The sequence below is a fragment of the Cnephaeus nilssonii genome (genome assembly GCF_951640355.1).
Source record: "Cnephaeus nilssonii genome assembly, chromosome: 3".
NCBI classification, from domain to species: domain Eukaryota; kingdom Metazoa; phylum Chordata; class Mammalia; order Chiroptera; family Vespertilionidae; genus Cnephaeus; species Cnephaeus nilssonii.
Window position 1 is genome coordinate 34,333,722 of NC_137074.1, and position 25,275 is coordinate 34,358,996.

The following is a 25,275-nucleotide window of genomic DNA, read 5'->3' on the forward strand; positions in this document are numbered from 1 at the left end:
TTACATTTAGACAATGGAGTGGTGTGGTATTACATTCTGTCACTAAAGCTGACTGAATTTGACAGTGATCTTATTAAAAGTACCCAGAAATAATTTGCTTTATGAAAGACAGTGTAATTTTTACATTACTTTAAACAAAAGATTCCAGAGGATTCATTTCTACATAAACTTTTATTAAAGTAACTTTTGAAGTATAATTTCAAATTTTTAAAGGAATAGCATTTGTTTATTATCTTTTTTGAAAAGTAGGTTTCATCCCAGCCGGTGTGGTTCAGTGGCTGAGCATCAACCTATGAACCAGGAGGTCAGAGTTCGTATCCTGGTCAGGGCACATCCCTGGGTTTTAGGCTCAATTCCCAGTAGGGGGGCGGGTACAGGAGGCAGCTGATCAATGATTTGCTTTCATCATTGATGTTTCTATCTCTCTCCCTCTCCCTTCCTCTCTGAAATCAATAAAAATATATTTAAAATATAAAGCTTATAATCTAGATTATTATTAATTTAAATTTATGAAACACCATTTTTTTAAAGCTTGAAGCAAAATAAAGTATTTTTTAATTAAAGAGATGGAACTAAGGTGTTGGAATTCAACCATGAGCTGTTTATCAGAAGTGTGATAAATGAAAGAAAATCGTCATTATAAAAGTGGGTGTTGGGAATACAGATGGGACAGCTGTTGTTCTGTAACTGTGACTAGATTAATAAAATGCAGTTTTACAAGCCATTTAAAACATCACTGGGGAATACATTTTAGTACCAATTTGGGTATCTTTTGCTTAATAAATTTTTGCCTTTTGAGTGTAAGTATTTGGCTTCAAATCCCAGATACAAGTTTATTAAAAATTGTAATGGTTCTTAGAGACTATAAAATGCAATGAAGTGCACAAAATGTGTGTTTCCAGTGATTGACTTTAAAATGATTTTTTACATCACTAATTTCAATATTTTCAACTTAAGCAGACTGTTGTTGAATTTAAATGATTATTAAATATTTAACCAGAGTGAGAAAAAAAGAGAACCATGGAGAGTAAAGAAGGTGTATGTGTAGGGGGCTGGCGGGGGGAAGATATGGGTGTGTAGCGTATCATTTCTTAGTAAATTTTTTTTCAATTTCTTGGTAGTTTCTAAATTAAAAAATGTGTGCCCTATACTAACATGTTGTGCTAGTAATTATGAAACCAGTGATATTTATGTGAAACAATGTAACTTTAGATATGAATGGAAATAAAGCATAGTTAGTGGAGTTAGATATGTGGAATATGCTATTAAAGGATTTTTTAAAAAATATACATATTTTATTGATTTTTTACAGAGAGATAGGGAGAGAGATAGAGAGTTAGAAACATCGATGAGAGAGAAACATCGATCAGCTGCCTCCTGCATACCCCCTACTGGGGATGTGCCCACAACCAAGATACATGCCCTTGACCGGAATCGAATCCGGGACCTTTCAGTCCGCAGGCCGACGCTCTATCCACTGAGCCAAACTGGCTTCGGCTATTAAAGGATTTTTAAGTTATGATTAAAAATATACTTATTTTTTAAACCAAAGCATTTGTAATATGACATTGAGTATTTCTACATTTAGCACAATTCTACTAAATGTTTTCCTTCTTCTAATAAATAAATAAGAGAGAATATTTAAAATCTATGTAAAGGAACAGGTCTCCTACTGAAAATTCAGTGTTTACTGCTAGTGAGGTGAACATTATGAGGCAGCGAGGCAAGACTACAGTGGGAAAAGGTTCTGAATTCTGTAATTTTGCATAGGAACTGACCTATAAGGAACATGTGGCTTCTTATTGGCATTTTCCCATCTTCTACACTAATAAAAGAGAAATATGCAAGTTGACCGTACCTCTGCAATGCCCATCAGCCAATCAGGAGTGAGTACGCAAATTAACCCAACAAAGATGGCAGGTTAATTTGCATACACTGGTGTGGAGCGGCCAGGCAGGGTGGGATGCCTGCTATGAGGGGGAGGGTGGGGGGGTAAGGGAGCTATAGGAGTGGTGCTCCAGCTGGGAGTGAGGACTTGCAGGCTCTCAGGTGGCCAGGAGTGAAGCCAGGGGAAGGAAGACCTATTCTTGCATGAATCTTCATACAATGGGCCTCTAGTAATATAATAATTTTTGTGCCTGGCCAAAAGAAGTTTGATTTTGTGGAGCAGAGCTAGAAGCAATAGAAATCTGACTGAAATAACTATATAGCTAACAAATGAGCCTACCACAGTTCTTCAGATGCTGAAAGAAGTCACAAGACTCCTGGGTCACAAGAAAAGCAGAAGACAACATAGTTTTGCTCAGAGTTTTACAGAATCATTCAGAGCACCAGCTGGAGCCCATAGCAGCAGTAAAGAAACCTGAGAGTACAGGACCCACCACTTTTGTAGCAAGCAGTGAGTGAGACTGCTTTTTGATGAGAAGGAGACCAGGTGCATCTCAGAACTACCTGATGAGTTCCTGTGATGTCATCTCACCTCTCAGAATTCCAGGTTCATAAACGATCCACAAAGGAGGCCTGCAGGAAAGAGCAGTCAAGGCCACGGCCTCAGCAAAACTGTAAGACAACAGGAATCTTGTTCTGGAGGATGTGATTGGAATGAGGTTTGAAGCAGATATTGTTATAGGTAAGAAATGGGAAGGAACACTGGATAACAAAAGAAGAGAGTAAAGTGTAGGGAAGCAGTCTGATTCAAATAAAAGAAACTTGATGTAAAGTTTTAATTAATAGCTATTAATTATCAAGTAACCTTTCAGAAATCCAGCTTTCTCATAGTTGCAGGGCAAGGTTGTATTTTTCAGTGTGCTCAGCGATGACTATTTCTAATGATAAGCTATATGCAGACTATGGCTTACATGTGTTTATATTTTAAAATAGACTATAAAAAGCAATTGGTAATTCTGAGAAAAATCTTTAAAAACACTGTAATCCCTTTGAATATTTTAGTAAATAAATACTGATATGCTGATATGGTAATCCCATGTTCACATTTAAACGTATTTTACTTTTTAAGGAGCATATTGCTATTTCCGGAATAGGCAAATAAGAGATTGGAAAATATTTGAGTTCTGAAGTATTAAAAAGGGATTGAGAAAAGTCATATTTAATGCTCCCTAGAGATAGGGAGGTTTTACAAAATACATTAGATTTATTTATTGCATTTATTGTAAACATTGAACAAATACCTATGATGCTATTTTACTTAAAATATTTATGGATGTAATGTACTTTGTTATAAGAAACTTCTACAAAATTTATGTGCTATTTTAATGGAATGGTAGACCTATTTTGCAATATATTTCCACTATTAAATCATTCATGCATAAATGGTAGAGTATATACTATACCAGTAAATGATAGAGTATATATCATATTCAGTGCTTCTTAAAACTAGCCACCCATGAGAATCACTTGCAAAAGTTGATTAAAAATGCAGATTCTGGGCACCTCCCATTTAGATTCTCATTCTGATGGGACCAGAAATCTGACTTTTCACAAACCCTGAGTTGATTCAGGGAGTAGTTTCAGCATACATTGAGAAGTACTACTTTCCAATAATTGAAAATAGTCATTTACTAAAGTTTTAACAATTTTTTTCTTCTAAAGAACACAAATTGTGTTCATTTTATCTTTTTAGACATTTCCTTTATAAACTATTTTCCAGTTCTGCAAGTGTCTTCTGTATTTTTTCTCATTTAACCCTTGGTGCAAATGTGTCTTAGGAGGGAAGCTTTTGGTTTGGCAAAACTGTAATCTAATTAATCAGACTTTAGTCTTAAGAATACTACCACAAAACAATTAAAAATATAGATCTCTTCTTGAAGTGTTTAATTCTGTTTTATTAGCAACCTTCGACTTTTATTTACTTAGTCCTCCCTCACCTGCATTAACATTGATACAGTTTTCAGTGGGTCCTTATAAATATGTCTGCATTTGTATATTTATTCTGGAAAATTCTAAGGGTAAAGACATCATTAAGCTTCAAGGATCGTTCTATACCTGAGGTCACATTTATAAACCAATTTGGAATTTCTCCCATGAAATATCTGTGAATCTAAAAGGTTAAAAGTGGATATTTATTACATGCTTCATACTAAATCTAAATATTATTGCAAAATTGCACTTTTTTTTAGTAACCATAACCAGGTTTTAAGGAAACAATTCTATATAGAAATTATTACTAGGGTATGGTATGTTTAGAAGAAAGGTATATTAACATCCATATTATCAGACTACTAGAAGCTCAGTGCATGAAAATTCATGCACTGGAGGGGAGGTCTCTCAGCCTGGCCTGCCCCTCTCACAGTCCGGTAGCCCTCAGGGGCAGGAGTCGTACTGGCGATCACGTGAAGGTGACGGCCCCATCACACCTCTGCTGCTGCCACTGCCAGCAGTGCAAGCCTCAGCCTGCCTGGTTACCTGAGCCTCAGGTGGCCCTGGGCAGCTGGGAAGCCACCATCCAAGGCTTACATGTACATCGGGCGTTGGCTGGGCAGCTGTCATCCAAGACTTGCCTGCACCTCGGGCCAGCCCTGTGCAGCTGGGGGGCTGAGGGCGGGTCCGGCTGCAGCATACGCCTGCCACCCTCACCCCCGGTGGGGCTGAAAGGACTAGGGGACGCCGGTGGGGCTGAGGGGACTAGGCACCGCCATCTGGCTATGGGTGCTGCCATCTTTGTGACGGTATGATGGTCAATTTGCATAGTCCCTCTTTATTAGATAGGATGGGTGGTGAACACACAATACAATATATAGCTGATGTATTATAGAATTCTGAAACCTATACAATTTTGTTAACCAGTATCACCCCAAGATATTCAATAAAAATGGGGAAAAAAGTACTTCAGAAATATTCTGTCTCAAACCATGGTGATTTGAGTTGGTTGACACAGAGCCTCAGGCAGAAGTAATCAATATAATGCCATAATGAAGATGGTTGTCTCTAAAGCAGCATAGTGGAAATGACTGGTCTTTTGCTAATTTCTCTCTTTTTTTTTAACCTATATTTTTACCTCCCTGAAACCAGATTTGAGTGGATCCCTTTGAATAAAAGAGCAGTATAGCAGTTGTATTGTCTCAAGGATTATCTGCCCTCTGTGTCCTCAAACATCTCCATTTCTGGCCCTTTACCTTCAGCTTGTTCTCTCTTTGATCAGCTACAATCTGGCCTCTCCCTTCACTACCACACTGAAACTATGCCTGCCAAGTCACCAAAGATTTTCAGGTTACTAAATCCAAAGGAAGCTTTCCAAGTCTTAATCAGTGTTGTGCCAAGCCATATTGGAACCTTGATAAAGGCAAAAGACGTGCCCCTATATGCACTTATTAATATATCCTTCCATATTTTGAATTAAGTGAAAAAAGCTAATGAAGACTCTACAATAAAAACAAATAAAAAATAAAACATGACTATGTAGAAAGCCCCATGCTGTCCAAATTCTTGCACACCATTCTCAATCCCATGAACCTGCCTAGTGGGAAAGTGAAGGCTTTGCAAGTCCAGGAGCGTTAGTTTGCCAAGATGAACAATAAATAAAACAAACAACAACCTATCTCAATTAAAATTTTTATATTTTGCTCACCATGGATTAATTTTATATTACATTAATTTTTACTTTAATTTTTTAAAATAATGCATTTACATATTATCTTGATTCCTGATTTTTTTTATGTCCCTTAATTTTTTTGCACAAGATGAGTGTGTTATTCAACTCACCCTGCTCACATTAGTTGACCTCACCCTGAATCCCGGCCCTGCTCACATTACTTGACCACTCTGTGCACTGGGATACTATTTTTTTCTGTCTCTCAAACCTGTCCCCTCTGAACTTCTGTGACATTGCTGTCTTGTGATGTCTTTCCTTTATCACCAAATATTACTTCTTAGTATCTCTCCTGGGCCCTTCTCTTCCAGGCCTTGGATTTTGGTGCTCTCAGAGGCGCATCCTCATTGCTGAGCATGCTGTCGTTTACATTCTTCCTCGCTGCATTGTCATTTCCACTGCTATTGCTTTCTTCCACGTTCTCATTATTTCACAGTTGAACAGTTCTACAGGCTGCTAACAAGTTCCTCTAATCTCCTTGCTGGCCTCTTTCTGATCCACAATGCAGACAGAATGATTTTATCCAAAGTGAATACCTAATTCATTTATTTGTTAACCAAATATTTATTTAGTACTTTTTGTACCCATGTACTGTTTTAGGTTATAGGAATAAATCAGTAAATAAAATATAAAGTACACACTCTCCTGAAACTTACATCTTAATTTTATTTGAATATTGCTAAGGTCTTATTCTAGAAGTTGTATATAATCTTTATCTAAATATATCTTTGCATGATAGATTCAGGTGATAGGAATATTACCTCAGAGGAACTCTGTCAAAATAACAGTATCAAAATTATTTAGTTTCCTAAAACATTATATCAACGAACAACTAACATCTCATTTTTCCAGTCACAGAAAACTCTAAGGGAAATTCGCATCCAAAAAAAAAAATATTCAGGTCATCATTCACTCAAATGGAAATAAAATGTATTTCAAACAAGCCTGGTACACAAAAATCCAGATATATGGTGTAGTGCATATTGAAAAATGATTTTTTCATTTTATAGAATGGACTCACCATGGATTTCCTTCCCCCAGTGAATCTAAAATAAGTTCTGATTTCTTTTTTTTCTCTTTTAATTCTTTATTTAATGTATTACATATGTCTCCTTTTTCCCGCATTGACTTCTCCCTGGCACTCCCCCCCCCCCCAGCACATGCCCTCACCTCCCGAGTGTCTGTGTCCATTGGTTATGCTTATATGCATGCATACAAGTCCTTTGTTTGATCTGTTACCCCACCACCACCTTCCCCTGCCTTCCCTCTGAGGTTTGACGGTCTCTTCAATGCTTCTCTGTCTCTGGATCTATTTTTGTTCATCAGTTTTTCATCCTGATTTCTTATGCACAGTTTCAGAAGCAGCTACTATTTGAAGTAGGCAGCTTAATTATAGAAATATATTAAACCATCTAGGAAAGAGTTAGAAACTGTCCAGGTAAATGACCTACAAATATCTCTTTCTACACAAAATCATAAATTGATCTTTTTAGCTCTTCTGAAGAAACTAGAAGATATTCTGTATTATAACAACCTATACCTTAAACTTACATTCTTTCTTCTAAAATTTAATTTCAACATGACACTTCTCTGAATACCTGTTATTTGCTTTTCCTGCCATATTGCATTAGCTAGCTCTGGTAGTGCAATGTTGAAAAGGAGTGATGAGAATGGATGTCTTTGCCTTGTTCCTGATTATAGAGGGAAAGCAGCTAGTTTCTCAACATTAATATGATGTTAATTGTAGGGTTTTTAAAATATATATCAAGTTGATATATATTGGGCATTGATAAATATTTTTTGGCATCTATTGATATGACCACATGATTTTTCTTCTGTAGACTGTTGATGTGATGGATTGCATTAATTGGTTTTTGAATGTTGAACCAGCTATATGTGTCTGGGATAAATCCCCCTTGTACACATTGTGGGTTTCTTTAAAAACATGTTAAAAACATTTAAAATTTTAGACATTTTCTAAATTTAATTTGAGCTTCTTTAAAGAACTGACGCCCTGAGCTTATCATCTCTCATGGCAACATTCTGCTGGAGCTGATAGCTGTTGTTATAACCCACTTCGCCACAGTCCTTGCAGCTCTTTAGTTTACTAGTATGTGTAGTTGCTTTGTTCATTTGCATTGCCTGCCTCAAATGTCTCAAGCCTATTTCTGCCTTGGAGCCAGCGGACATTCTCTAAGCACTGCCATTATTTGACCTCTCTGTTATATAAACTTATGTACATTGTTGAGACGATTGACCCCTTTGCACTGTGACCCTATTTTCTTCTAATATTCTTCCCGCTTCTTTTACCTGCCTCCTTCAATGATCATATTTTTAAAAGCTGAAGTTCCTTAGAATCCTGCTATTTTTTTCTCTGCCCACTCAGCATAGGTGATCATCCACTCTCAGTGTTTTTCAGGTCTTAGAATCCCTGATATTCCCCTCTGCCCATACTACTGGCTTACAATAATATTATTCAATAGTTATGGGGAATATGAATTGTGCCAAGTGTACCAAGAAGCCGTGGAAAACATCAAGGGAACAATGATTTGTGACAGGCCTTCAAAGGGAAGAGTGAGCCACAGATTTGAAATGTCAGTGATAGTTAGAGGGAATGGGTGAACAAAGATCTGCATCATGAAACATATTGATTTCCTGGAAATGTGTTCAGTTTATTCTCACTAGTATAGTGAAAATTTTAATTGACAGGTGAACAGATGAAGCACCAAAGTCCCCTATTTATTTAACAGCTAAAGACTGTTCTAAAATCAAACATAATCTTAGAGACCGGCCTGGAAAGAAAATAACCTTAAGGTCTTTCATTGTTGAAAGATAACGATATATAAATTTTAAAATAACAAGTTTAGCCAATGAGTGGAATATTATTGTCAATTAAAAATAGAGTATGGATACATACTATGATGAGATAAACCTTAAAAATATTAGGCTAAGTAACGGGTATCAGAAACAAAGTCCATATATTATATGATTACAATATCACATATCCAGAAATGACTAGTCTAGAGATACAGAAAGCCAATCAACAGCTGCCTGAGGCTGGGATTAGGAGTGGGGATTGACTACAAAAGGGCATAGGTAGCTTTTCGGATGAAAACATATTCCAAAACTGGATTATGGTGATGGTTGCATTATTGTAGTATACATTTACTAAAACTTGTGTTATATACAATGGATGTATTGTATAAATTATATCCATATAAAGCTATTAAAAATAGCAATCGCTAGCCTTTTTCTATGTACTGGTAAGGCACAGTGAGGCTAAATAAGTTACCTAGAACACACAGCTAATAAATATCAGGACTAGAATTTGAACCCAATAGTCTCCCTACAGGGCAATTGTAAGCATTTTTTTCATGAATTAACTGAAATTTGATCCTTTATATAACACTATGACATGGTATAATTTGTATAATTCTCTCATTTTACAGATGAGGACATAAGCCTAAAGATTAAGTAACTTAAAGTCATGGCTTAGCTAAAATTGAAACCCAGAGAGATTGACTTATACCTTACATCTATTATCATTTTTAGTTGCTTGACCAAGCCACAGCTATCCCTAAAGCCACAGATGCAAGTTTTTATTTATGAACAGCTGCCAGAGATGTTGGCCTTGTAAGTGTGAAATCCAGATAACCAAGTAGCCTAGAGTTTTATTAATAACTTGCCTTGCTGAGTTCCAGAACTTGACATTCACCACAAAGCCTAGGAGGCTAAGGCTAAGTAACTGTCCATGAACTGACAGGTGGTCTGGGATGGAAATAGCAGACTTCTTTTGACTTGGCTGAGAATCACCACTTATTTCCATAATCAATCTTATGAAGGAACTGACTGATTTTTTAGAAGTGCATTAGTAAATAGGTCATGTACTAAGAATCTGTGGCTTGTCACTCCAACTTACCTTTCTGACCATTTTCTAATTTCCTAAAATCTCCTACCTTATTGACCATTGTACATACTAGTAGCAGTTATTAATGATAGCTCACCATTACTGCGTGATTATTATCTAACAGGTTTTCTGCTCTACTGCTTCTAACTCATTAGTACTTAGAAAAACCCTAGGAGGCAGCTAGTATATTATAATCCCTCCTTATTTTTCAGATGAGAGAACCCAAGCATAGGGAGGCTGAGTAACTTGCTCAAGGACACACAGCTACTAAGTAGTAAAGCCAGGATTTGAGCCCAGGCTGTCTGTCTTGGATCTCAGTGATTAATAGCTACAATAAACTTTCATCTCAAGGATGTCAACCCCAGAGGGAAGGTGTCCACTTATTCATTCATTTAGTGTTTATTGATTACCAACTCCATGTTATGCATCATACTGGGACATTGCTGGTAATTAAGCATGGTGCTAACTAGGCAAATTTTATAAATTAACTTGCTATCTTCTAATATATTTTTTCCTTGAATTTAATAATGAGTGGACTATTCAAGAGTAGTTTTTATCTCAATTATTTTTATCTCATTCATCTTCCTCTTGTTTTTTTAAAAAAATATATGTATATATGAATTGATGTGGCATACTAATAGTATGAATAACCTCCAGAGCATTTCCATTTCTCACTACTTATTTAATGTGTGTGAAATCTTGGCAGTTGGATATGTAAAAGATGAGTTTAAAAAATCATTCATTTTGTACATCTCACTAGTCCTTCCCTTGAATAATTCCCTACGGTATTTTGGCAAAGTCAGATTCTTGTCTAATTTTAAATGACTCAATTGAAGAAGCTTCAGCTGGGGTTGATTCTAGAGGTGAATGGACTTGCTATGAAAGGTTTTTAACATTTGCCCCGATTTTCTACTTCTTAAAATTGTAGAGAATTACTCCTAATTACTTTCTCTAACAACCTCAGCTTCTGTTTCTTCCTGTTTTATGTCATTTGTGACTCACGGTCCTTCTAGATAAGTATCATATCTCCTGTGAATGATTTCTGAATGCAGCATAGTTTTTATCTTTCCATGGGATGGTAGTTCTTATAAAGAGAGTTCATTGTATATTTTTCCCCTTGGGAGGGCATAATTTATTTCAGAGAGGAAGGAAGAGGGATAGAGAGATAGAAACATCAATGATGAAAGAGAATCATTGATTGATTGGCTGCCTCCTGTATGCCCCAGCCCGCAACCCAGGCATGTGCCCTGACCAGGAATTAAACCATGACCTCTGGTCCTTAGGTCAGTGCTCAACCACTGAGCTACTTCCTCTATGAATGTGGGCTATGTTATGAATAAGTGTATCAAATTATATATTCATTAACCTTTGATTTAAAGTTTAAAAATTTAAGTCTGAATCAGAATTCAAACAGATCATCTGAACAGTGGTCAATCATTGACTAAATTCATAGGTGTGAAACCCAGGCCCATATTTCCCAGTTTTCTATCACACAGCATATATAAATACTTTTCCTATTTTCCATAGAGATATGTTAATATGAAAGCACTCATAAATGGATATTGAATAAAATGTTTATGTACCTTTCAGGCATATTGAATCCATGTGCCATTTTCAAAAGGGAAATAATGGTCATACTGTTGGGTGGAAACATAATGATTTTTTATGAGTAGGAAATAATGTGAACTTTCTAGAGGTTGCCAGTCAATAGTTTATGCTTATTGATTGACATATGTTTCTTTTAACCTTTACATAGAGACTCTTCAATAGGTTAAATAATTTTACTGTTCTTTCCTGATATAGCTGCCTAGCTTTCAGCATTAAATATAATTAAATATAAGACATTGAGGCAAGGGTCTTTCCAGAAGAACTTTATCACATTTGTCTTTTATCAATACCTTGCCATATTGTTTTGTATATTCCAGTGATGGCGAACCTATGACACGCATGTCAGCACTGACACATGTAGCCATTTCTGATGACACGCAGCCACTAAGGCGGCCGCATGCCGAGGATGAAACATTTGCTGCTCCTGAGGATGAAACATTTGCGAAATAATGTTTTTTCCTCAAAGTGACACACTACCCGAGTTATGCTCAGTTTTTTGGCGAAGTTTGACACACCAAGCTCAAAAGGTTGCCCATCACTGGACTATATTCTAACTCTTTCATATCATAGCCAGAGCTTCTGGTGGTAGTCTGTATTTTAGAGAGAAACAATGAAGAAGCTAGATTTATTGTAAATTTTAAACATGTCATTTTGTGAAAGTTACCTATATTATATAATGTAATTATATATATATATATATGTATATATATATATGTATATATATATATATATATATATATATATATATATATATATATATTTACTTATTTATTTTCCCTCACAAAGCTTGGTGGTGATTATTCCTTATTTCTACCCACACACTATCATAGAAAGTGCTACTTGGCCACATTTGAGACTTGGGGATGGAATATGCATGTTGGAACAAATCCTTGATTAGCAGAGTCCCATACTGAGTGGCAGTTCACTTCACCCGGTCCCTGCTGAGAACCATTGTGCAAAGATTTGTCTTGACAGGCAGTCCTATAGCAGAGATGGCTTTGATATTTCAATCTATTTTTGGATAGATTTTACACTTTGGTACTTGGTATGTTGTCTTTTTATGGGATAGACAGCTGGTGGCTGTATTAGCATTTACTAAGAGTGTTACAGCAATTCTCACATCATAGTAATCCTGTTTCTTAGTGTACACCCAAGGTATTACATTTCAGGGCAGGTGAAATGTAATTGATATATTTGAATCATTTAAAATTTCTATATATACTAGTAGCAGTTGAAAAAACTGGATCTGCCACACCCAGGCTAAGTCATTATGGTCTAATTCAGTAGTTCTTAAATTTTAGTGTAAATGAGAATCACTTGGAGAGCTGGTAAAACAAAACAAAACAAAATAACAACAACAAAAAACTCAAGAAAAAACAAAAAACAGATTACTGATTCCTATCTACAGAGTTTCTGATCTGTAATCTGGGATGGGGGGCTGATATTTTGCATTTCTAACAACTTCCCAGATGATGCTGGTACTGTCCATCCAGGATCCACATTTTAAGAACAACTTGATTATGGAGTATTGTCCAACCACAGTGTTTAAGGATGTGAATGGGCCAAATCTCATCTGAGGCCCACATTGGAGAACTACTGATCTAATATAGTGATACACAAACTTATTATGTAATAGACCTGATAATAAATAGTATAGACTTGTGGGCCAGACAGTCTCCATCACAACTATTCACCTCTGCTGTTATAGCAGGAAAGCAGCCACAGACAATACATAAACGAATGGACATGGCTGTGTTCCAGTAAAAATTTATTTATCAAAACAGACAGCAGGCTGAATTTGACCCATGGCCCATAGTTTGCCAATCCCTGATCTAAATAATCAAAAAGGGATGTGTATCTTTCCCTAGCTCACCAATCACCTGTATCCTCTATAGTAGCCAGCAACAATGTGTCTGATTTTGAGTTAGGAGCTGTGGGGGGTATATAAGAAGTATGAATATGATATTTCTACTCTTTGTCCTGAGATTAGAATTTAGTAAATGGCTAGGATCGAATAGATTTCATGATATAAGTGAATCTTGGAAAATAAGTAGAAACTAGACAAAAGAGCAGAATAAATGAATTATCAGTGAAGACCAACTAGAGAAAAGGCATGGAGGAAACATTCAGTATGATTTCAATGGGCAATGAGATCTGTGATAGGCAAAGGATTGGAAATGCTGCGTCACAGATGCCCTTTAGCTCACATTTATTGAGCATACTCTAAATTTAGGCACAGTGATATGAGGACATCACAAACCAAGACACAGTCATTGCCTTCAAAAAATCCTAGAGGTAGATCAAGATATTAAAGAACCCCAAAGCCATATATAGTTATTTGGAGTTGATATTCTTAGCTCATGGTGGGCTTTCAAATGGGTGTTAAACTGAAAATGACACTTCTGTGATTGACAACAGGAACATTTTATTAGTTCTTGATCAGTAGAGTGGCTTCAAGAAAAACTGTTTTAGGAGAAATCATTCTCTATATGGTAGTAAAATGGCAGCCATACAAAAGAATGGTTGTTAATAATATTACATTAACCCCATAGAAACTTTGCTAAATTGAAATATGTTATGTGTTGGGTTGTTCTTTTGCTTGTTTGTCATTTTTTGTTTGTTTTAATATACTCTGTTTAAGAAAATTTTATCCCACTTGATCATGATGTATTATTTTTTGGATGTACTGTTGTATTGGGTTAGCTAGTATTTTGTTTAGGATTTTTGCATCTGTATTCATCAGGGATATTGGTCTGTAGTTTTCTTTTATTAATGTTATCTTTGACAGGTTTTGGTATCAGGGTTATATTGACGTTATATAATGTGCTAGGAAGTATTGCCTCTTCTTCAATTTTTTTTGGAAGAGTTTGAAAAGAATGGGCTTTAATTCTTCCTTCAACGCTTGGTAGAATTCACTGGTGAAGCCATCTGGTCCTAGACTTCTGTTTACAATCAAGTAGGATTCATTCCAGGGGCACAAGGATGGTTCAACATTTCCAAGTCAATCAACATAAAACACCACATTAACAAAAGAAAGTATAAAAATAATATGATCTTGTCAATAGATGCAGAAAAAGCATTTAATAAAATACAACATCCATTTATGATTAAAACACTCAATAAAATAGTAATAGAAGGAAAGTACCTCAACATAATAAAGGCCATATATGATAAACCCTCAGCCAATATCATACTCAATGGTGAAAAACTGAAGGCTTTTCCCCTAGGATTAGGAACAAGACAAGGATGTCCACTCTCACCACTCTTATTCAACATAGTCCTGGAAGTCCTAGCCAGAGCAATAAGGCATGAGAAAGAAATAAAAGGCATCCAAATATGTAAGAAGTCAAACTGTCACTTTTTGTGGATGACATAATGCTGTATATAGAAAACCAAAAAGACTCTAACAAAAAATTACTGGAAACAATAAACAAACACAGTTAAGTTGCAGGATACAAAATCCATGTGCAAAAATCCATTGCCTTCCTGTATGCCAACAAAAAAACTTCAGAAAAAGAAATGGAGAAGACAGTTCCTTTTGCAATTGCAACCAAAGAATAAAATACCTAGGAATAAACTTAACAAAGAATGTGAAAGACATATATACTGAATATTACAAAACATTATTAAAAGAGATTGAAAAAGACACAAAAAATGGAAAAATATCCCGTGTTCATGAGTTGGGAAGAATCAACATAGTTAAAATGGCCATTTTACCCAAAGCAATATACAGATTTAATGCAATCCCCATCAAAACCCCAATGTAATTTTTTAAAGAAATAGAATGAGAAATCATCAGATTTGTATGGAACCACAAAAGACCCAGAGTAGCCAAAGCAATTCTGAAAAAAAAATAAAAAAATAAAAAATATATAATGCTGGAGGTATCACACTACCTGATTTTAAAATATACGACAGAGCTAGATACTCAAAACAGCATGGTATTGGCAGAGAAACAGATACACAAATCAGTGGAACAGAACAGTGAGCCCAACTATAAAACCACACGTATATGGACAGATAATTCTCGACAAAGGAGCCAGACATGCACATTGGAGTAAAGATAGTCTCTTCAACAAATGATGCTGGGAAAACTGGAAAGCCACATGCAAACGAATGAAACTGGATTGCAGTTTGTCCCCATGTACAAAAATTATTTCAAAATGAATGAAAGACCTAAACATAAGACCCAAAACTGTAAGTCACATAGAGAAAAAACATAGCTACCAAACTTAAGGACCTGGGTGGTAGAGAACGTTTTATGGACTTGACTCCAAAGGTAAGGGAGGTAAAGGCAAAAATAAATGAATGGGACTACATCAAACTGAAGAGCTTCTGCATAGCAAAAGAAACAGACAACAAAACAATCAGGCAGTCAACCAGATGGGAGATGATATTTGCAAACAGTAGCTCTGACAAAGCTTTAATCTCCAAAATATATAAAGAACTTGTAAAATGCAACACCAAACAAATAAATAATCCAATCAAAAAGTGAGCAGAGGACTTGAGAATACACCTCTCCCAAGAAGACATACAAACAGTCAATAGATATATGAAAAGATGTTCAACCTCACTGGCAATCAGGGAAATGCAAATTAAAACTACAATGAGATACCACCTTATACCAGTTAAAGTGGCCATTATCAACAAGACAAGCAACAACAAGTGTTGGAGAGGTTGTGGCAAAAAGGGAACCTCATTCACTGCTGGTGGGAATGGAGACTGGTACAACCACTATGGAAAGCAGTCTGGTGATTTCTCAAAAAATTAAAAATAGAGCTACCATACGACCCAACAACCCCACTCCTGGGTATATACCTGAAAAACTCAAAATTCTTTATATGCAAAGATATATGCACCTCTATGTTCATTGCAGCATTATTCATGGTGGCCAAGAGTTGGAAACAGCCAAAGTGCCCTATGATAGAGGATTTGATTAAAAAGATGTGGTATATATACACAATAGAGTACTACATGGCCATAAGAAATGTTGAAATAGCATCATTTACAATAACATGGATGGACCTTGAGAACATTATTCAAAGTGAAATAAGTCAAACAGAAAAAGCTAAGAACTACATGATTTCACTTATATGTGGAATATAAAACTGTACCTTATAAACACAAAAAGCATTGTGGTGGTTGCCAGAAGGAGTGGGGTGGGGGAAGAAAGGGGTCCTAATATGAGGTGACAGGAGAAGATTTGACTTTAGGTGGTAGGCACATGGTCCTATATACAGATTTTGTAAATTAGTAATCCACACATGAAACTTATATGTTCATGTTGACTAATGTCACCATAATAAAAAGAAAATTCAAAATTTTTGTTTTAATATGTTTGTACTGGAGGCCTGGTGCACGAAATTCGTGCACCGAAGGGTGTGTCCTTCAGCCCAGCCTGCACCCTCTCCAATCTGGGACCCCTCGAGGGATTTCCGACTGCCCGTTTAGGCCCGATCCACCGGGATTGGGCCTAAACCGGCAGTCGGACATCCCTCTCACAATCCAGGACTGCTGGCTCCCAACCACTCACCTGCCTGCCTGCCTGATTGCCCCTAACCGCTTCGGCCTGCCAGCCTGATCACCCCCTAACCACTCCCCTGCCAGCCTGATCGATGCCTAACTGCTCCACTGCTGGCCCGATTGCCCCCAATTGCCCTCCCCTGCTGGCCCGATTGCCCCTAACTTCCCTCCCTTGCCAGTCTGGTCGCCCCTAACTGCCCTCCCCTGCAGGCCTGGTCCCCCCCAACTACCCTCCCCTGCCTGCCTGATCACCCACAACTGCCCTCCCCTGCTGGCCATCTTGTGGTAGCCACCTTGTGTCCACATGGGGGTGGCCATCTTTGACCACATGGGGGTGGCCATCTTGTGTATTGGAGTGATGGTCAATTTGCATATTACCTCTTTATTATATAGGGTCAAGCCATCATCAGAACTAAAGACAATTTCTAAAGAGTTGTATGTACCATTTTGCCTTTCTGATACAAGTGTATACCATTTAAAACACCGTATGGAGAAAAATTCTCTAGACAAGTAGGGCTTTTCATTTCTGATATTTTATCCCTAGAACATTGGATATAGAGCCTGGGTGAACTATTATCAAATAAAACATTTAGTGGGTTATCATGTAGAGAATTGTGTATTTGTAGGAGATAATCTCTAAGCTTCATTATAGCTCTAGTATTCTGACTAGGTAATACTTGAAAGGTCCATAAGGAACTCATTCAAGCAACTTTTTCTAAGAACCAGAAAAAAATCACATCCTGAACAATGTATCTCAATACTTGAAACTGGAGTTTGTTTCATTTCGTAAATAGAATCTTGAATTAGGGGTTAGAATAGGTAAGGATTAATCAAAGGCACTTTGTTAGACAAACTGACATATGACTTTTCAGCTCTCTAACCCAATCAATAGAGTATGCGTAGTTTTTGGGGGGTCCCAGATTGGAGAGGGTGCAGGTTGGGCTGAGGGACACACACCCCCGTGCATGAATTTCGTGCACTGGGCCTCTAGTGTAATAATAACAATCAATTATTGAGTGCTTAGTACATGTTGGGCAATGTGCTAGGCACATTGTATGCAATGTTTCTAACCACAATAGTTTAACCTAGTTTTTATCTTTTAAACTGAAGAAATTTATATTTAAAGAGTTACAGAAATTACCCGAGGTCACACAGTGTTCAACAGAATTGCCAAGCTCTCTGCCCTACAAGTGCTCTTTCTACTAAGCATCTCTTCCTTTGCTTGGCCCATTCTCCCCAAAGAGAAAATAAACTTTGTGTCCAGTTATGTGTCTTCTGCTTTACATTGTATTGTGTGAGTTGTGCAGGTCACAAAGTATTGTGTGCCATTTAGGCTAGCTAAATTAAAGTACATATGTACATATGTAGACATATGTACAAGTGAGAGCAAGAGAAGAAAGTATTTGTGTGTCTTTGTATACATTTGTCCTTGAAATAAAATGCTGTGCTTAAAAAAAAAAAGTGTATTTATACATTCTTGACTTCTATAAAAGAAGGATGAGCCGAAACTGGTTTGGCTCAGTGGATAGAGCATCGGCCTGCGGACTGAAAGGTCCCAGGTTGAATTCCGGTCAAGGGCATGTACGTTGGTTGCGGGCACATCCCCAGTAGGGGGTGCGCAGGAGGCAGCTGATCGATGTTTCTCTCTCATCGATGTTTTTAACTCTCTATCCCTCTCCCTTCCTCTCTGTAAAAGAATCAATAAAATATATTTAAAAAATAAATAAAAAATAAATAAAAAAGAAGGATGAAATAGAGATGCTAACAATAGAAAATAACTGATAAAGTAACTCTGAAAAGCATTAACTAAAGAATAAAGTCAGGAGCCAACTTTAAAGTATCTAATATAGCTTCCAATGTAAATTGATCATCTCTGTATTTTTGTTTGTTTGTTTGTTTTGTTTTTATGAACAGGAAATGGGCGTTGACTGTTAGGCACCTGGATGAAGAGCCTTGGGTTCAGCTTGTCAGAGTCCTGTAACCTGCAAAGCCCCTCTAGTTGCCCTCGGATCTTTCAATTGAGGTGAGACCTAATTACTTTAATTAGAATGTTAGACTTTTACTCTTGAATGAACTTTTAATAAGGTAAGTTAGCATAACTCTATATTGTGCCAATAGCTGCTCATTTTGAAAAAAATAAAAAGGAAAATGAAAGCATTATTCTGTTGAAAAGGCTTATATAGGGCAAATTATATTCAGCTTTTACTTCATGGATTTGAGTCCATTTTCTTTGTAGAATATTATCTAAATATTTAAATTTTTGTGTGGCTGTTGCAGTTGTTACAATTTCCTTGCCTTTGTGGTATCAATTTATTTTTATACAATTGTAAATTGTATGAAACATGATCAAATTATTCTCACTTTTTAGTTTAAGTTGTGCCAGTGGTTTTACTTAAAAATGACAACACCGTTGCTGTTTGTGCTGTGATATACCATGACTTTGCATTGCTTATTTACTCCAAGTTAATACGGATTTGTTAACCTTTTGTAGTATCTGTTTCTCTATGCCCACACATAGACTGTGAACTTCCCTTTAGGCATTGGATTTTGAAGACGTGTTCTGAAAGGAGTTGGTAACTCCTTGAAGCACCCAGCTTGGAGGGAGGGGGGTTAATGCCAATATGTGATTAGAGTATTTTATTCTGTGGAGCACTAGCTGCTATCAATATTCAAATGCTGGTTCAGGCTTACTATGTATAACACTTTACATGGCATGGATGATGCAAAGGCCCCAATGCATCATGGAACCAAGATCTAGGAGATCTGAGCAGACCCAGCAACACACTTTGGGAACTTTGATGTACCATTTAACCTTCTGAGTTTTTCCTTGATTTTGAATTGAAGGAGTTAGATTAATCAGGGAAGGGTGACAAATGCATGTGCTTTGAAGATCAGGCTTATAATTCAAATCTGTGAAGTGGCTGGGCATGAATGGTGGGCCTGTGGGAAAGAGACTGTGCTCCTTCCAAAACCATTCAGATTCAAGCATTTTAAACCTGGACAAAAAAAGTAAATCGTGTGCAGTGGGGGATTGAACTTGGCCATTGGATTGAATAAGTTCTAAGGTCATTTCCAATTCAGTAAATGGTTATAAAATGTTGTAACTATGTAAAATACAATATTGCTTAGCATCTGTTGAGCTCCTGTGTTTATCACGCTTATGTAATTAAAAATAAGTAAAATAAAAGTAAACTGTTTGCTTTGGATTTCCCTTGGAATTATACAATAGAATTAAGGGAAAAGTTATTTTTTTAACATAAAACAATCAATTCATCAGTTTAATATTTTTGTGAGTTTTTAAAAATTTAATTTAATTTTTTTTTTTATTAATTCACCTAGAATGAAAACTTTGCATCTAGAACTGTATTCCAAGAATAAAACCTACCCTGTAAATTACTGGTTAGCAGTTTCTTAGTTTTTTTTTTAATTAATATTTTAACTAACAGTTTAATACAAATATTATTTTATATAGACAAAAGTGAAAGTGGTAGTTTAAGTATATTCTCTAACAATTTTTAGCTCTATCCACTTTTGCTCTTTCTTTATTTTTAATTTATAGTGATGACATATACATATCTCTTTTTTATCACCTTTTACTGACTTTCAAAGAGATATTTTAGCTGAGAAAATAAATGCATTTTATCAGAGGCTAATGGCAATTAGGCAACAAGCCTAGTGGAAGATGGGAAGTGGGCCAAGTCAATATACTCTAGGGGTCTTATCTATTCTCTTTGGCTCAATTTAAATCAGAATTTATGTCTACTAGAAAATTGAACTCATGACTGTAGAAAGCCATGTGTGTGTGTTATCCAGTGGTAAACGGAAAATTAGAAGGACCCAGAATTTGCATGCCTTTAGTTGGGCCCTTCCATTAGCTTCTTTCTTTATTACTTCTATAGGTTTTCAAATCATGATTATATGCAATTGTAGACAAATTCAAGTTACTTCAAGCATGATAAATTTTGAGAATGGGTGTATTGTATGATGCATGCTTTATTTATATCTTTCAGGTAATTTTTCCATGTGTTAGTGCAAACGGTTACTGCCTTAAGATATATAATCAGAAAAAAATGTTTTAAGAGGCTTTTGCATTAGACTTCATAGTCCAGCCTTGTGTAATGATTAAGTACTTGCTGTCTACTTCTTTGATAGCCAAGTTAGAAAAAATACTTGGATGTTAATGCTCAAACTGACTAGACCTGGTTAGATCTGTTGTATTTTGTTTTTGTTTTTTTAATTTACCCACAATATCTGACATTAACAACGTGTCTCAGCTCTTTTTTTCAAACAAACAAAAAAAAGTGATAATGTTAGCAGATATAATTTCAGTTAAGCCAGAAATGGAGGCTTTGTAATGATACTTTTTATGTTTCTTTGCCTTGTTTTACCAGTGTCACTAAGCATTTTTTAATTCTCTAGTCATATATGTTTACCTTCAATGCTTTGGTAACACACAATATATGGACAAAGTAGACATTTATTCAATAAACTCAATTATTTGTTATTTTTCTAGGCTTAGAGAATTAATGACAGGAATGTCTAATCCATTGCTTAGCTCACATTCCCAACATGAAAATAAGTAATGCAAGTTTCTAAATTGAGGCAGTTAATTGCCACCTTGCTTGTAAATACACCTCATAAGCAGTTCTGAAACTGAAAACCCTCAGACTTAAATTCCTTTTATTCTACAAAAGATGCTCTGATATCCACTTAACATAAAAATCACCTTTAGCATTTGACATTTATTAGTTATGGCTTTCAAATGAAGTGTTTAATTGAAATCAAAGTGCCATTGTTTTTAATAACCCAGAAAGAATGTGTATGAATATTTTTAAGAAGATATGACAGTGGAGTTAAGAATACTGTAGCTTCCACTTGAATATTGCAGTTGTTTGAACAATTCTATAAAATATCCTTATTATCAAAATCTAATTTAAGGTTTAATGATGCAGTAAAGTTGAGATGTTCACAAAGAAACCAGAATAATAACAGTAAAAATTTAGCCACAGCTTAGTACATTCTAACCAAAATTTTCTGGTCAATTAGATGTGACTGTGTGAAACAGAGACAAACTGCAAAAGTAATTAGAAATCACGTATCAGTGAATGGCTCGATGCTGGGGCCTGTTAAAGGCATTTTGTGGTGCCTAAGATTTGTTACCCCATCCTGGGTCTCTTTAAGCCAAAGTAAATGCAACTATTACAATTTTTATTTTTCTGGATGAAGTTCTCACTAAACTGTTTAACAAATGTGATTTGTCCCAGAATTTACTCTTCACAATTTTATTTTTCCTAAGGCTTTGCTTAGAGTACGTGACTAATTTTTTTTTAAAAGGCAGTTGAATGAGCTAACAGCAGCAATTCAATGGAAAAATAAAACGTACTATCATAAACATCCTTATAGCACTCAGGGGCAGTGCATTTCTGATCCACTGGATTACAGTAGAGTCTTGCTGATATTGTAAATCCCATACAAGAGAAAAATAAGGAAGAATACTGATGGTAAAATCGTTGAGGTACGTTTTATCTGTCCTTACATACCCCCTCCCCCAATGTAATTTCATCTAAACAATGATTTGTCTAGTTAATCTACTCAAGACATTAGCTTTGTTAACTCAATCTACAAGCATACCTTGTTTTAATGTGCCTTTAAGATATTGTGCTTTCTACAAATTCAAGTTTTGTAGCAACTCTGAGTCAATCAAGTCTATTGGAGTCATTTTCCAATAGCATTTGCTCACTTCAGATCTCTGTGTCACATTTTGGTGATTCAATATTTCCAACTTTTCCATTATTATACTAGAGGCCTGGTTCATGGATTTATGCATGGATGGGGTCCCTAGGCCTGGCCAGTGATTGGGGCTGATCTGGGCCAGCCGGCCGGGGGGAGGGGCCTCAGGAAGTTGGCTGTGGGATCACCCTGACCACCAGGGGCCAGCTCCTGCATTGAGCATTTGCCCCCTGGTGGTCAGTATGCATCATAGCGACTGGTTGATCGCTCATTTGGTCGTTTGGTCATTCGGTTGCCTAGGCTTTTATATACATACTAGTATATCTGTTATAGTGATCTTTGATGATAGTAGGGCAAGACCCTCTACCAGCAAACATATTACACCTCCCTGAAGGCTCAGAGCATGATTAGTACCTTTTAACAATAAAGTTTGTACATTATGTCGACAATGATATTGCATTTAAAAGACTATAGTAGACATAACTTTTGAATACATATGTAATACATACTAGTACATACGTAAAACAACATAATTTTATATGCACTGGGAAACATTTGCAACTTGCTTTTTTGTGATATTGGCTCTGTTGCAGTGGTCTGGAATTGAACCCACAATATCTTCAGGGTATTTCTGTATTTTTCTTAAAATAAATTTTAATTAAATCATTGCCTTATTTTTTGGTTTGTACTATATCATGCAATTAACTAATAGAAAATCCATAAAAGAATTTAAATATAACAAATATTTAAATTGTATTGTACTATTTCTGGTAGAAATGGTGATTTTTGTATCATTAGGATCTATCATTGAAACTGAAATTATTTAAATTACTTTTTATCTATTTTTAAGAATATTTGAAATAGTTTTCTTTTTAAGAAACAAAAGAAAATTATGTAGGGAATTAAGTCAGTAATCAAGAGCTAAATAATATTTTAAAGGGAAAGAACTTTGAGTCATCAATTTTTAGTTTTTATAAATGGCAATTATTAGACATCTCCTACCTAATTTTATAAGTTTTTTAAGATTTTTTTAACCATAGATTTTGATATAAATTTCAAATATATCAACTTTCAACCATATTAATCAGTTTGGCAACAATTCATTCAGGACTTCATGCTGAAAATTATCTTTACACAAGTGGCTTTATTTCCTTATATAACTGATATAAATCTGTAACATTTCCTTGAAAATTTGACATATGGTCTTTTGTTAACCTAACATGCTATGAATTTCATGCTTGTGTATTTATGAAGCACTGTCTTGTCCTTGAAACATCTTTTTATAGTTGTCTTTTCAAGAGAACTATTTCTAAAATTGATCTTTTTCTAGCTGAATATTCACCTTTTAAATCAAAGGTTGTACCTCTGCAAAACTCATTCTCTTATTTTTCTTTCTCTTTCATATATACAATATTTCCACCATATGCAGCATGTTAATACTTTTAAATGCTCTTTAAAATTTTATAAAGACAATTTCATACATATATTTATGGTGAGCATATTATATGCCAGATACTATGTTAAGTACTGGAGAAACAAAAGTAATTATGTTAGAGTTTCTTTCCTCAGGATGCTCACTGTGTAGTGGGGATACAAATGATTACAATACAGTGTGATGCTTTAGTGTGAGAATTTCAAAAGTAGCACAAAGATGGATATGAATTTTTTAAACTCCCAAATACTTATCTTCAGCTCAGTTCAATCTCTTTCACTTCACATCCAAATACTAGGGTGACCAGCTTTTTGAGAGCTAACCTAAAACATAGATCACACCAGTCCATAGAAATCAATAAAACATAACATCTATAATAATAAAAGCGTAATATACAAATCAACCAAATGGCTGAACAGCAGAATGACCATCCAGATGACCTTCGGGATGACCACACTATGACACCCATTGGCACCAGGTCAGCCAAGGTGGTCAGTGCAATTGGTTGGGGGCCCAGCCATTGCCCCATGATCACCCTGCAGAGGGAGGCCCAGGCTACCGGCCGGTGGGGCGATCGATCAATTGGGGGGTTCCACGATTGCCCCAAAGAGGGAGGCCCAGGCCACCAACTGGTAGGCTGTGGTGGATGGGTGGGGCCTCCCTCTGCAGGGGCGATCAATTGCATGATGGCCCTGTAGAGTGAGGCCAGGCCACTGGCTGGTGGGGCGATCAATCAATCAGGAGGCTCCACAATCACCCCAAAGAGGGAGGCCCAGGCTACCCAGCAGCACTTTGGTGGGTGGGCGGGGCCTCCCTCTGCGGGGGCGATCTATCGTAGAGCCCCGACTGGGTGGGCAGGGCCTACCTTTTTGGGGCGATCTATCACAGGGCTTCCATAAATTTCATGCACCGGGCCTCTAATCCTATATAATAGAAGGCTAATATGCAAATCAACCAAATGGTGGAATGACCAGTCACTATGACACGCACTGACCACCAGGGGGCAGACGCTCAATGCTGGTGCTGCCTTGTGGTAGTCAGTGCACTCCCACAGGGGGAGCGCCGCTCAGCCAGAAGCCCTGAGCCAGGTTCGTGACTGGAAAGTGCAGCGGTGGTGGTGGGAGCCTCTCTTGCCTCTGTGGCAGCGCTAAGGATGTCCGACTGCAGGCGGAGCCGGGCTAAGTCTGCAGTCAGACATCCCCTGAGGGCTCCTGGACTGCGACAGGGCACAGGCCGGGCTGAGGGACCCCCACGAGTGCATGAATTTTGTGCACTGTGCCTCTAGTAATATATAATTATTATATGCATGTGTGTTATTACTTTACATTAAAGTATGAAAATAGGTCAAATTTATTTGAAGTCCTATATTTCTTATTTATTTTTCTATTACATAATTGTTATCCTTTAATAAAATAGCAGTAGAATAGTTAAAGGTAGCAATTAGTAGTAATTAACAAGACTAATTAAATA

The 25,275-nt window shown here is 36.5% G+C and overlaps 1 protein-coding gene across 2 annotated transcripts in view; it reads left to right on the forward strand.

Moving 5' to 3' along the window:
* The window catches only part of NAALADL2 (N-acetylated alpha-linked acidic dipeptidase like 2), a 1,181,205-nt gene that overhangs the window by 249,422 nt on the left and 906,508 nt on the right, over nt 1–25,275 (forward strand). For both annotated transcript variants that reach the window (XM_079765801.1, XM_079765802.1), the window contains exon 3: nt 18,558–18,666. The gene's annotated coding sequence lies outside the window, so the exon portion shown is untranslated. The remainder of the gene's footprint in view (nt 1–18,557; nt 18,667–25,275) is intronic.